The 13,067-nt window shown below is 36.0% G+C and overlaps 1 non-coding gene across 1 annotated transcript; it reads left to right on the top strand.

Annotated features, from left to right (window-relative positions):
- The first annotated feature begins 11,773 nt into the window (after positions 1-11,773).
- On the top strand, positions 11,774-11,880 carry LOC116643614. Its single transcript, XR_004301579.1, has one exon. It is a non-coding gene; the product is annotated as a U6 spliceosomal RNA (small nuclear RNA).
- The last annotated feature ends 1,187 nt before the right edge of the window (positions 11,881-13,067 follow it).

The raw sequence follows: 13,067 nt of genomic DNA, 5'->3' as shown, positions 1-13,067 counted from the left end.
GGGGTCATAGACTCTTTTAACTTGTTTATCTGGGAAACTCTTTATGTCTCTTTCTATTCTGAATGATAGCCTTGATGGATAGAGTATTCTTGGGTGCAGATTCTTTTTTTTCCCCTAGCACTTTGAATGTATCATGACTCTTGCTTCCAGCCTGGCAGGTTTCTGTTGAAAATCAGCTGATAGACTTATGGGGTTTCCCTTGTATATAACTGTTTGCTTTTTCCCTTGCTGATTTCAAAATTCTCTCTTTATCACTATTTTTTGCCATTTTATTTACTATGTATCTTGGTGTGGACCTTCTTGGATTGATTTTGTTGTGGACTCTCTGTGCCTCCTGGATCTGGATTTCTGTTTCGTTCCCCAGATTCAGGACTTGTTAGATATAATTCTTTCACATAAATTTTCTGTCCTCTTTTCTGTCTTCCTTCTGAGATCCCTATAATGCAAAAGTTATTATACTTGATGGTATCCTTGAGTTCTCTTAATCTATTTTCATTTTTATTAGTCTTTATTAGTCTTTATTAGTCTTTATTAGTCTTTTTTCTCCATCCTCTTTAGCTTGATTGCTTTCCATTACTCTGTCCTCCAAGTCGCTGATTTGTTGTTCTGTTTTCTGTAGTCTACTATTTATTTCTTCTAGTATATTTTTAATTTCAGTTATTGAGTTTTCCTCTCTGATTGGTTCTATTTTATGTTTGCTATCTCTTTGTTTAGGGTCTCACTGAGGTCCTCCACTCTTCTTAAGTCCAGTGAGTATTTTTTGACCATTACTTTAGTTTCTCTATTGGGCATATTACTTATTTATGTTTCATTTTTAGCTCTCTTGTTGTGATTTTGTCCTGCTCTTTAATTTTGGGACATATTCCTTGTCTCATTTTGTCTAACTTTCTGTGTCTGTTTCTGTGTGTTAGGAGTGCCAGTAATGTTTCCTGCTCTTGAAAGTAGTGGACTTATGAAGAAAGAGGTTCTGTATTACCACAGTACAATGTCCTCTATTCACCAGAACCTGGCTTTTCAGGGCTGTCTCCTGTGTGTGTTGCCTGGGCCCTGCTGTTGTGTCTGAGCCACTTTTGCCTTAATTCCAGTGGTCTGCAGTGGCTTTCTTTGCCTGTTGTGGGCAGGGTTTGGTCCTTGTGTTGTTAGTGGGTCAGTCTGAGGTTGCCTTGGGCTTTAGTTGAGTCAGACTAGCTGCTTTCCTTGTGTTGTACCCTGAGAAGCCTTTGTTGGTGGATGGGGCCTGCAGTAGATCAGATGTTTTCTTCCAGCCCACTGCTCAGCAGTAGTGGGACTGGTAAATGTAGTTATCTTCCCCTCCCCTGGGACAGGAATCACTTTGGTTTGGTGCTCTCCCCTGTCGGGCCTGCTTGTACCCTGCCAGGCTTGTATTATCACTTTGGATGGGCTCTGGCCAAGAGAGTATTGGAGAGGGCAGGTCCTCAGGAGAATGTGGGGGCGGGGTATGCAGTGTTGGTAAGTTAGGTGGAGAGTGTTGGTGCTGGGCTGGTTCCTACAGGTGTCTGTGTGTCTAAGCTGGGGAGTGGGGGAGGGAAATGGCACCTGCTGCTCCTTTGTTCCTGGAGAGGTCTCCTAAAGATTCCTGCCCCTCCAGCACAAGCTCTAAGATTAGTAAATAAATCTCCTTTCCATATACCCCAGGCATTTTTTCAATCTGCTCTTTCTGTTCTGTATCTCAGTGGGGCTGTTTGTTGCACTGTTTCTTTAAAGGCAGGGACTCAGTTCCCTGTCACCCTTCAGGCTCTCTTTGAGAGGTGCCTGCTGTTTTAAAGTTCCAGGTGTTAAACCCTAATGATTGCAAGAACTCATAAAATTAAGCCGCTCTGCTTTTCAAAGTCAAATCTTTTTTTTATTTTATTTTTTATTTTTTTTATTGTTATATTAATCCCCATACATTACATCATTAGTTTTAGATTCAAAGTCAAATCTAATGCGGATTCATCTTCTCCATGTGGGTTCCTGGTGCCTGGGTTGCTTGGTGTTGAGTCTGTTTCTCTCCCCTCTCCATTCCCAAGGTATCCCTCTCTCCCACCTCCTGTGGGTCGCTTTAGCTCATGACCATGTCTCTACTCTTCCTATCCTCTTCCATGTGGCCTTTTCTCTACATTTAGCTGTGGAGAATTTGTTCTGCCAGTCTTCAATTTGTTTTCTGAGTTACTTATACCGATGTGGGTGTTACATCTAATTGTATCCATGGAATGAAGTTAGCTTAGGATCTCCCTACTCTTATATTCCCTGGAAGTCTCCAAAAAACACAAGTTTGAAGTGTGTAGGTCTACTTATAGGCAGACTATTTTAGTAAATACTGTATAGTACTGTAAATATATTTTCTCATCTAGGTTTTTTTTAAGATTTTCTTTTCTCTAGCTTATTTTATGAGAATACAGTATATAATACATATAACATACAAAATTTGTGTTAATGTAAAGTTTATGTTATTGGTAAGGCTTCTAGTCAGCAGTAGGCTATTAGTAATTGAGTTTTGGGGGAGTCAGAGTTATACATGGATTTTGGACTCTGTGGTGGTTGGCACCCCAACACCTGTATTGTTCAAAGGTCAACAGTATTCAGTAACTGCTCATTTTTTTGTCAGCACAGATTTTTAAATTAAAATTTTAGCTTTTTAGAATAGTTTTAGGTTCACAGCAACATTGAGGAGAATTACAGAGATTCCCCATATACTCTGCTCTACACATACATAGACTATGTCAATTATCAACGTCTACCACCAGAGTGATATATTTGTTATATTAGATGAATCTATATTGACACACCATAATAAGCTAAAGTCTCCTATTTCCATTATGGTTCACTCTTGGTGTTAAATATTCTATGGGTTGAACAAGTGCATAATGACCTGTATCCATCATTATGGTATCATACAGAGTGTTTTCACTGCCATAAAAATCTTCTGTGTTCTGCTTTATCTGCGCCCCCACCCACCTTCACATTACATCTTCTGGCGACCACTGATCTTTTTACTGTCTCCATAGTTTTGCCTTTTCCAGAATGATGTATAATTGGAATGATATAGTATATAGCCTTTTAAATTGGCCTCTTTCACTTACAGATATGCATTTAGTGTCCCCTCATGTCTTTTCATAGCTTTATAGTCTTTTTTTAAGTGCTGAATAATATTCAGTTGTCTGGATGTACCACATTTTATTTGTCCATTCACCTACTGAAGGATGTGGTCGCTTCCAAGTTTTGGAAATTATGAATAAACCTGCTATAACCATATGGGTATTTTTATGTGGACATAAATTTTCAACTCCTTTGGGTAATAAGGAATGTAATAGCTGGGTTGTATGGCAAACTCTTTATTCTTTTCCATTGATTAATTTGTCTATTCTTATGTTAATACCATTGTCTAGATTACCATAGCTCTGTTCCAGGTCTTGGAGGTGGGTAGTGTTAGTTCTCTGACTTTGTTTTCTTCTTTAACATTGTGTTGGCTAATCTGGGCTTTTTGCTTCTCTATATAAACATTAGAATCAGTTTATTGATTCCACAAAATAACACCTTGGGAATTTGATTGAGATTGCTTTGAATGTATGGATTAATTTGGAAAAAATAGACATCTTAAGAATAGTCTTCTTATCCATGAAATATCTCTCTATTTATTTAGTTTTTTTATTTAATTCATCAGAGTTTTATAGTTTTCCTCCTATAGAACTTATATATATATTGTCAGATCTGTACCTAAGTATTTTAATTTGAAGGATGCTCATATAAATTGTATTGTGTTTTTAATTTGAAATTCCACTTGTTGGGACACCTGGGTGGCTCAGCTGGTTAAGCATCTGCCTTTGGCTCAGGTCATTATCTCAGGGTCCTGGGATTGAGCACTGTGTCTGGCTCCCCACTCAGCGGGGAATCTGTGTCTCTTTCTCCCTCTGCCCCTCTGCACATGCTCTTTCTCTCTCTGTCTCTCTCAAACAAATAAATAAAATCTTTAAAAAAAAAAAAGAAATTCCTCTTGTTTATTGATGGTATATAGGTTAGCAATTAACTTTTGTATATATATCTTATATTCTGCAACCTTGCTATAATTGTGTTATAGTAATTTATTTGTAGATTTTTTCAGATTTTCTGCATAGAAAATCATGTTATCTTTGGTTCTTATATATTCTTAAATCTGTTTTGTTTTTGTTTTGTTTTGTCTTGTTGTATTAGCTGAAACTCTCAGTATAGTATAATGTTGGAAAGGAATTTTGAGAGAAGACATCCTTTCCTTATACCTGATCTTAGTGGGAAAGGTTTGAGTTTCTCACTATTAAGTATGATGTTAGCTGCGGGTTTTTTAAGATAATCTTTATCATGTGGAGGAAGTTCCCCTCTATTGCTGGTTTACTGAGAGTTCTTATCATGAAGAGGTGTCAAATTCTGTCAAATGCTTTTTCTACATTTATTGATCTGATTACATGATTTTAGTTTTTTAGCTTGTTATCTATTTTTTTTTAGAAAATGTTGATTATGACCCACTCAGCTGATTTTGACCCCTATAGGGTCATACCTTTAAAAAATTAATCATTGGGTGTGACAAGTCAATAAGCAGAAATAGAGGGTGAGAGGAAAAAAAAATTCTTGTTTAGATATATGTATAGGTAATGGAATTCATTTTTGAGATAAGAGGCTCAGGTTTGAGGTTATGTTTATTTCTTTTGTTATGAAAATTTTCAATGGATGTATCTAGTACATGGCTAAACACTGTTCTGGAATTTACAGAAGAAATTTGGACTAGATAAGAGTACAGAATTTTTTAGTGGCCTAAGAATTGAGACTGACTTCAAATTCTGGCCACGGCAATTAACAGCTGTCAAACAATGAATAAATTAATTCTATCATTTCCAACCCTTTGTTTCTTCATATCTATAATGGATAATATAACAAAATGGGTGATTGTCAGGATTAGATTGAAATAATGCCTGTGGAGGGTTTAAGATATAATTGGTACATTTAAGTGCTCAGTAAATACTGGCTATTGTTACTCATTTTCTGAGTCCCTGAATGCAGTGCAGTTTAGCAGTTCGCAGACTGCTTCATTTTCTACTGAGAATAATCAAGTGCCGTGCATGTTATCAACACATTCCTGTTTATGTACCCTGATCACAACTGTTTGTTACTTTCCTAAGCACAGCATTGTTAAAGAATGAATCAAGTCAGTAAGGGATTTCTCCTCTTCACCTCAACCTACCTGACAAGGAAACCTGGGATAAGAACCAAATAATGATACTTCAGGAGTATAAATAATGCAACTCATAATTAATGGTGGCTTAAAGAAGTTGCTATTTTTTTTTTTTTTAGAAGTTGCTATTTTTTTACACAAGTTTGTAGGTAGAGAGCTCAGTTTGACAATGCAGTCATGGACACAGGCTTCACCCATCATTCTGCTCTGCCATCCTTAATGTGTTGACTTTAGTCATTATACTTGTTGTCTGATTGTTTCAAGATGATGGCTCCATTTTCAGACATCCTGTTTGCACTAGAGGAGTTTTGAGGGATGAAAGAAAAGGATCATACAACAGTTCTCGGGTCACCTTTTTGCACAAGATATCTTTTGGAATTGTGTGGTACAGAAATTGCTTAACTTACTTTTAGTAAGGAGAAAAGAGAAAAGGATAATGTATAAGCAATTAAATGTCTGCCACCGGTGGCTAATACAAAGCCTGGCACATAAAACCTGATTAATCGGATGACTGGATGAGATCCCAGAAATGGACAGGGACCAATTCCCATGGCAGTTATTTAATGGATTTGTCTTGGGATTGTATGATCTTAAGATAGATTTTTTTTTTTTTTTTTTACATAAGGGCATACCCCTTTACATGTTTTTAAATAGATTTTTAATAAAATTTCTATCACTTGAGAAATTTTAGATCAGATACCTGTTATGTTCACCCACATGTGATGTGAGTGGGAGAACAGCAGCTTATACATGGCCAGTGAAGAATGGCCAGTCAATTATATGAGGTAGAAAGTGGGCTTAGGCAAAGCACTGTGCCAAAGCAACATTTAGAGGTTGGACAGAGGAAATACGCCTGAGAAGTGACCAGAGAGATCACAAAACAAAACATTCTCAAAGAAATGCAGAGTCAACAGTTTGCCTGCTGCTGACAGATTAAAAAGGTAAGAAAGTTGGGCTTATCCAGCACCCAGAGTATCAGTGGGTGATTTATGTTTGAGCAATTATAGTGAAGTGTTTGAGGATAGAGTTAGAGAGTGGTTAGATGAATGAGAATTAAGTGAGGAAATGAGATATAGGATTGAAAATTCCTTCAAGATTGTTATATATAAAGGTGAAGATAGTGTGGCAACTCAAGGGAAACGTGAGTTGGGGAATTTTTTTTTTTTAAGATATGAGAGTGTGGAGGTAATTTGATACAAATGTGCAAAAATAGAGGAACAGGTGTACAAACAGGAAAATACAGGAAAGTAAGGGAATGATATGTAAAGGGTAAGGCTACTAAGGAAAGGAAGGCAGAAGCCTACATGTGTAGAAAAGATAATCCTGACAAAGGTCTGCCCTCAAACCCTTGTGTGTCATAGGGAATATGGATTTCAGGAGATTTTCCACCATCCCTAGAATTTATAAGAGTGGCTCCTTGCGCCTAACTTATTTGTGCAAATGATACGCTTTATGATGAATACCTGCTTCCCTTCTAAGAGTCTGGAATTTTGACATGTACTAGGCAGAGAATGCCTGCCTATGTGAGCAGCCCCCAGTAAAAGCCTTTAGTGCTGAGACCCCAAGAATCTTTCCCAGTACACAGCATTTCCTACATGTTACAATTCCTTGTCAGAGGAATTAAGGGTGTCCTATTAACTGTAGTGAAAGAGGATGCTTGCTTTCATCTGGATGTACTCCATTTGCCTTTTCCTTTTACTGAGTTTGCTCTGTATCCTTTCCTCTGTAATAAATCATAACCATAAATATAACTGTATGCTGAGTCTTGTGAGCTCTTCTAGTGAATTATTGAAATTTGGGGTGATCTTGGGGACCCCAGTACACCATGGAATGGAAAGCACAGGTTGTGGTAAAAGGTGAAGAATGCCTATCCCACTGTACCTAGGGAACAGAGATTGGGTCAGGATAACAGATTCTCTTAAAGAAGGCTGAGAGTGTTTTGGGTAACCATCTGACGAAAGAGAACGAGGAAAATTTAGAGTAAGATATTTGAAAAAAAAAAATGAAATTTAAAAATCTGTATAGATTAAGAGATCTAACTAGAAAAATATACATGGTGTGCCAGTGAGTACCCATAACCCAGTTGCATTGGCAATCATGAGATTATAAAAATGCAGCTCTGTGTGTTTGCACGTTTGCACGTTATTCCAGCAGCTCTGAGTATCCTGTGTGCAGGAATAGTGGTTGAATTGTTTCAATGTCTAGGCTTTACTAAGTATTTGCAATGTCATGATGATAGGGACATTTTTAAGAAAACAGTTTATGTCCTGAGTTTTAGAATTTTAGCTTTATGGGAAAGAAATCAAGGAAGGATCATATAGTTATGTAGGAAGACAGAAAAAAAGCGACTGGTATTCCTGTGAGGAAGACGGGGGCAAACTACTGAAAAACAGCAAATTAGAAAGGCTGTGGCTGATGAGAAAATTGAAATGGTGACTATAGTGCATGGAATGGTGGCCCTTCCAAAAATAAATCCATATCCTAACCCCAGGAGCCTGTGAATGTGACTTCATTTGGAAAAAGTGCCTTTCAGATATAAGTAAGGATTTCAAGATGAGATCATCCTGGTTTATCTAGGGGGGCTCTAAATTCAATGACAAGTATCCTTATACACAAGAGAGAAGATAAGGTTCTATGAAAACAGAGGCAGAGATTGGAATTATGCAGCCATAAACCAAGGAATGCCTGGAAGCATCAGAAGCTGGAAGGGGCAATGAACACCTCCCCTAGAGACTGTTGAGGAGTGCAGCCCTGGCAACACCTTGATTTTGGATTTAAGGTCTCTAGAACTGTGAGAAAAAAAAAAATTACGTTATAAGTCACCAACTTTGTGGTAATATGTTACAGCAACCCAAAGAAACTAATACCGTGACTGTGAAAAGTATGATTAAATTGGACTGATGTGAAGTTAAAGACATGATATAGAAGGTTATTGAATCTATCATCCATGTGGAGGTAGGTGTTTTCCAGAATAGACAGGATCTAGATAAGAGAAAAATATGAGTAGGAATAAATAGTATGAAATACATCAAAAGTAATATATAACACATCATATGCAGTTCATTTATAATTAGAAAATATCATGCAAGTAAAAATTACATTGGGGAGTTTATGTAAAGAGTATAATTTCATTAATAATTGCTATTGTTTTATTTCAAACATCTTTTGCTTTGTAAATTCATGGGAAATATCTGAATGTCTTCAGTTTTACTCTAGGTGCCTGAAAATGAACATCCAAAAATTCCAAAATTGGCATAATTGTTTCTTAAAAAAATCCTCAACCGCCCAACACTGACTAGCTATGAAACTTTGGAGGTCAGTAATTTCTTTGGACATGAGCAGGAGTTGCTATAACAGTGTCAACAGGATATGAGGATTTAAGATATGATGTCAGGCACGTTATAAATGTTGTTGGAACAACAACAAAAAAACCGACCACATGTGTTGTATACCATGCTCTTGCCCTCAATTGCTTCTGCTGAAATATTCAATTCCTTTCCTGCAGTCCTGGGGTGGGCAGTTGGGGATTTAAAGCTGGGTTTTTTTGAACTTCCAAGACTATATTCTTTCCCCTTCACCAGATTTTCTTGAAGCAAGAAAGGAAGGTGCAAGTCAGTTATGCTTCTTCTCATAAAAATGAGGGTTGTCCCTGAGTTTGTGTAAAATGTCAAATGAGTGATTTAAATTATGAGGGGCTGCATTTTTAAACCTAACAAATGATTGGTGGGGTCATTTTGCTTAATTGTTGTGGCATCTTTGAAATATCATATCATTTTAGAACTTTCCTAATCTATAAAATGATGTGATACATTTTTAGCAACTCAGTTTTATATTTGGCCTTTCAAAAGCATCATGCTTTATGGTCCATCAGCTATATAGTGGCAATAACCAGAGATATTTTGTGCATGGCATAAGCTATACTCAGACTCTTTCGTTTCACTTGTATAGGGTCTCTATAGAAAAAATAGATAAAATTTAATGAGTAATTCTAGAAAAAATATTAGTGGTACAATAGAAATAAATGCAGCAGGGTATGTATCCTTTTTGACTTTTTTCTTCATTATAGTCCAGTAATTATGCCAGCTTATTCTAACTTCCATGGCAATGTCCAACCATTTGAAGTACAATTATCTTTATTAAAAAGCCATATAAAGTTTTGCTATAAAATATTGATAGTTTTGTATTATTTCAGTTGATGTCTGCTTTTAATGCCTTGAAAAATAGTCATATATATAGCATAATGATTTTCAAAACTTAATTAAAACAATGTTGATCATGATGTAATCAATTAAAATTATTCGGTAGACATAGTATCTAGAATGATATCATGGTAACAATGAACAGTAACAATTATAATGATCTAAAATGACTAAGAATTACAAAACCTATATACATTCCTATGTAATAGGTAACTGTGATAAGGAGATGGCTGAGCATCAGTTCCGCAATATTATTATTCCTTTATTGTAGCCTTCATTGTTTCAATATATTTAATCTGCCATATGCAAATGGAAGAATAACCTAGTTTTACTTTTTTCATTAGTTATTCATATCACTTTGGTTGTCACAGAAAGTCTGCTACATAATAATCCAAGTTATTTTCTTCATCCTTTCCTTTCTTCCATCTATTATTTTGTACTAAACAATTTATTCATGGTATCTGACATTTCTAGATATCTGATGCTTCTAAGCCAAATGGTACCATTTACAGCCCCAGTTGAGGAAAGCAGAATTAGTATGTTCAAAGAGAATTGATGGTGTATTCTGGATCATGTGACCAATCTGATCAAGCTGAATGGACTGAGGGTACACAACTGACTTCAAATCAGCCAATCCATTGTGTTTCCAACAACTTATAAGATAGCCTGTTTGAAATGAACTGGTAAAATTAAGACAAATTTGATTGGATAAGCACATGCTTTCGCTTAGATGTATTTAAGAAAAACAATCTTCAGATGGGTACAAAGGAGCAAGTAGCTAAGAGCTAAAACACTGATTAGACATTTGCATTGTCTGTAGTTTTGGGTTTCCAGTTTGGAGCTACTGTATATAAAGCAACTTTAAAATTTTGTGTAGAAGTCTTTGTGTAGGAATAGGTTTTCATTTCTCTTGGGTCATGTGGTGATTTCTGGGTCTTTTACTGTTTATGTCCTGCCTATTTGCAAGGCTGGAAATTTCCAGCCACCATATACTTCCTGATCTTTGATTCTGTCACAACTCAGACTGCGATGAACTGTTTGGGATTCTTTACCTGCTCCTTTGGAATGTACCTGGAAGCAGAAATTATTAGCAGTTGTTTCCCTTCCAAGCAGGATCACAGCACACCATTGCCTACTGGCCAATATCTGAAAACAGTTATTATACACATAGATATTATAGATATTATAAATATTTTCTTAAGGTGGATAAATCTTTTCCCTCTTGTTCCATCATGGCTTCAACTCTAGGCTAACATTTTGAACTTAGTCTAACCATCATCATGAGCAAGACATTCTTGACATTTTATCAATTAGAAAATTGATATTCAGAAAGATTAAGAACATTTCCTAAGTTCAAACTTCTAAGAAGTCTTTAACTCAAGATTCCAAACTACATGTGTTTTATTTTATGTCCATATGATTTTCTATTATCCTATCCTATTCCTATTTTGATGAAAAAAAAAAAGCACCTCAAGCATTGATAAGAGTAGATATAAATTCTTGTCTGACAGCTTCAGATAGGTAATGTATCTATGATTGATTCATAAGTAGGTATGGGAGACACATGGAGCATGATACTGCCATACACGTTGTTTATGGAAGTATAAGTTGCAAATATCTTAGGATAACCTTGGGTGTTATTAAATAAAAATTAATAGCCAACTTTAAACAAGAAAGTAGAAGGAATAGATCTGAATGTAGGGATAATTATTTTTCCAACATCTGTAAGACAATGCCTTCAGTCCAAAAATGAGAGCAGGGCAGTTGCTTAGAGAAGAGATATTTTAGATAGTTTAAATATCCACAGGTAAATAAATGGAATGTGATGGCTAACTGCTAGAACTAGATAGGATGAATTAAAGCAGAGTAAAAGATGACTCTAACTATGGGCCAGTAAAGGAATGGTTGTATGCCTTATATATGTTCAGCTCATTATAACATAAAAATTCAAACTAAAAATTGTTAGACAAGAGAAAGCTAATTTTATTTTATTTTACATAAAGGATATTAGGTAAGCAGTCCAAAACCGATATTGTGGCTCTTCTGCAATATCATCAGTGAATCAAACATTCCATCTCTTTATTTCACCATTCTAGTACAAAGCTCCCATTTTCAAGCTTTTATCCCATGGTTTAAGACTATAGTTAAGGAACTGCATTTATGATATCCTCATTGCAGGAAGAAGTAACAGCAGGAGTATATAGATGGAGTGGGTTCACCTTAAATAGCCAAACCCAAACAACACATGTAATTCACCAAAATTTGGTCATGTTGCCAGCTTCATGGAAAAAGAGGCTAGAGAAATGTTGACCTTCATTAACAGCAAGCATGAGCCCTAAAATCTGGGCCTGGTATTAAAGAGAATAGGAGAGTACTCACTTTGGCAGCACATATACTAAAATTGGAATGATATTGAGAAGTTTAGCATGGCCCCTGAGCAAGGATGACATGTAAATTCATGAAGCATTCCATATGTTTTGGTTTTCTGACTTTAAAAAAAAATAGAATGGGTGTTGGATTTTCTATGTCAATGTCCATTTCATTTACTAAAAGAGAAGGTTGGAAGGAAGATTATAAACTTAATGTAGGTTGTCTTAAGTATTTACATGCTATCAGGTAATGTATGCGGTAATTTCAAATGTAGAACTACAAATGTGAATATGAAATATGTGTATTGGAGATTATATATTATTTGCATAATATATTTGGAAATCTATTTTGTAGAAAGATATATAATAAACAAGAGAGACCAAGACATTTTCAGAGGCACAGAGACTAATACTGATGAGTGACTTTGAGGTAGTCTAGAATAAGCAAATGTATTCTTCTCTATTCTGTTTGCAACTGTACACTAAACCTACCTAACAGTTTTATCTGCTCGAGCTGTATCTGCATATTTTTCAAAAGCTATCATCTTCTATCGTCTTATGAGCATTCCCTACCACTTTCATTCAATTCACTCTAGTCACACTGCCTCCCTTTTATTTTTTTAAACTTACCAAACTCACTGCCGCCTTCTACCACCTGCCCTGGAATTTTGTTCTTGCTCTTGTTTAGGCTTAAGCCTCCCCTGTCCCTGTATCTTCATGGGTCAGTTCCTTGCCTCCAGTGTGTCTTAGCTCAAGGATCACCTCACATTAGTGTCCTACATGACTGCCATATTTAGAATTACAGCCCTTCACCACAGCATTTCCTATTTTCCTTTCCTGTCTTTTTTTTCCCCTCTCTGTAGCATTCATTACCACTTGTCATGCTATGTTATTTTTTAATTTGTATTTAATTTTTATTTTTGTTTAATGTTAACTGTGTTTTATTCAATGCTTTATTCCCTATAATTTCCCATGCCTATATCACAAAGTAAGCTCAGGTCAACTGTTCAGCTTATTCCTTTACTTAAGTGCATCATATAAAAATTTCTTGGAGTCCTATCCTAATAAGAATTGTATCCCTGAAGAAAGTTCTAGAGACTGTCCTGATTTTGAGCTGCCCATCTAAGAGAGCTAATTTGCCTCAGAAAACTGGAACTATTTCAGGAGCTGAAGCACTGAAGTTCGTCTATACCCATGGACGTATAGGTTTTTCTCTAATTCAGTAAACAGCATTACTTATCTTCCTTTGTTGGAGCCTAATTGTGTTAAAAACAGAAGACACTAATGAGATACATT

This window comes from Phoca vitulina, unplaced genomic scaffold, assembly GCF_004348235.1.
Source record: "Phoca vitulina isolate PV1807 unplaced genomic scaffold, GSC_HSeal_1.0 scaffold26, whole genome shotgun sequence".
Lineage (NCBI taxonomy): Eukaryota > Metazoa > Chordata > Mammalia > Carnivora > Phocidae > Phoca > Phoca vitulina.
This window is presented reverse-complemented; position numbering and strand designations above follow the sequence as displayed.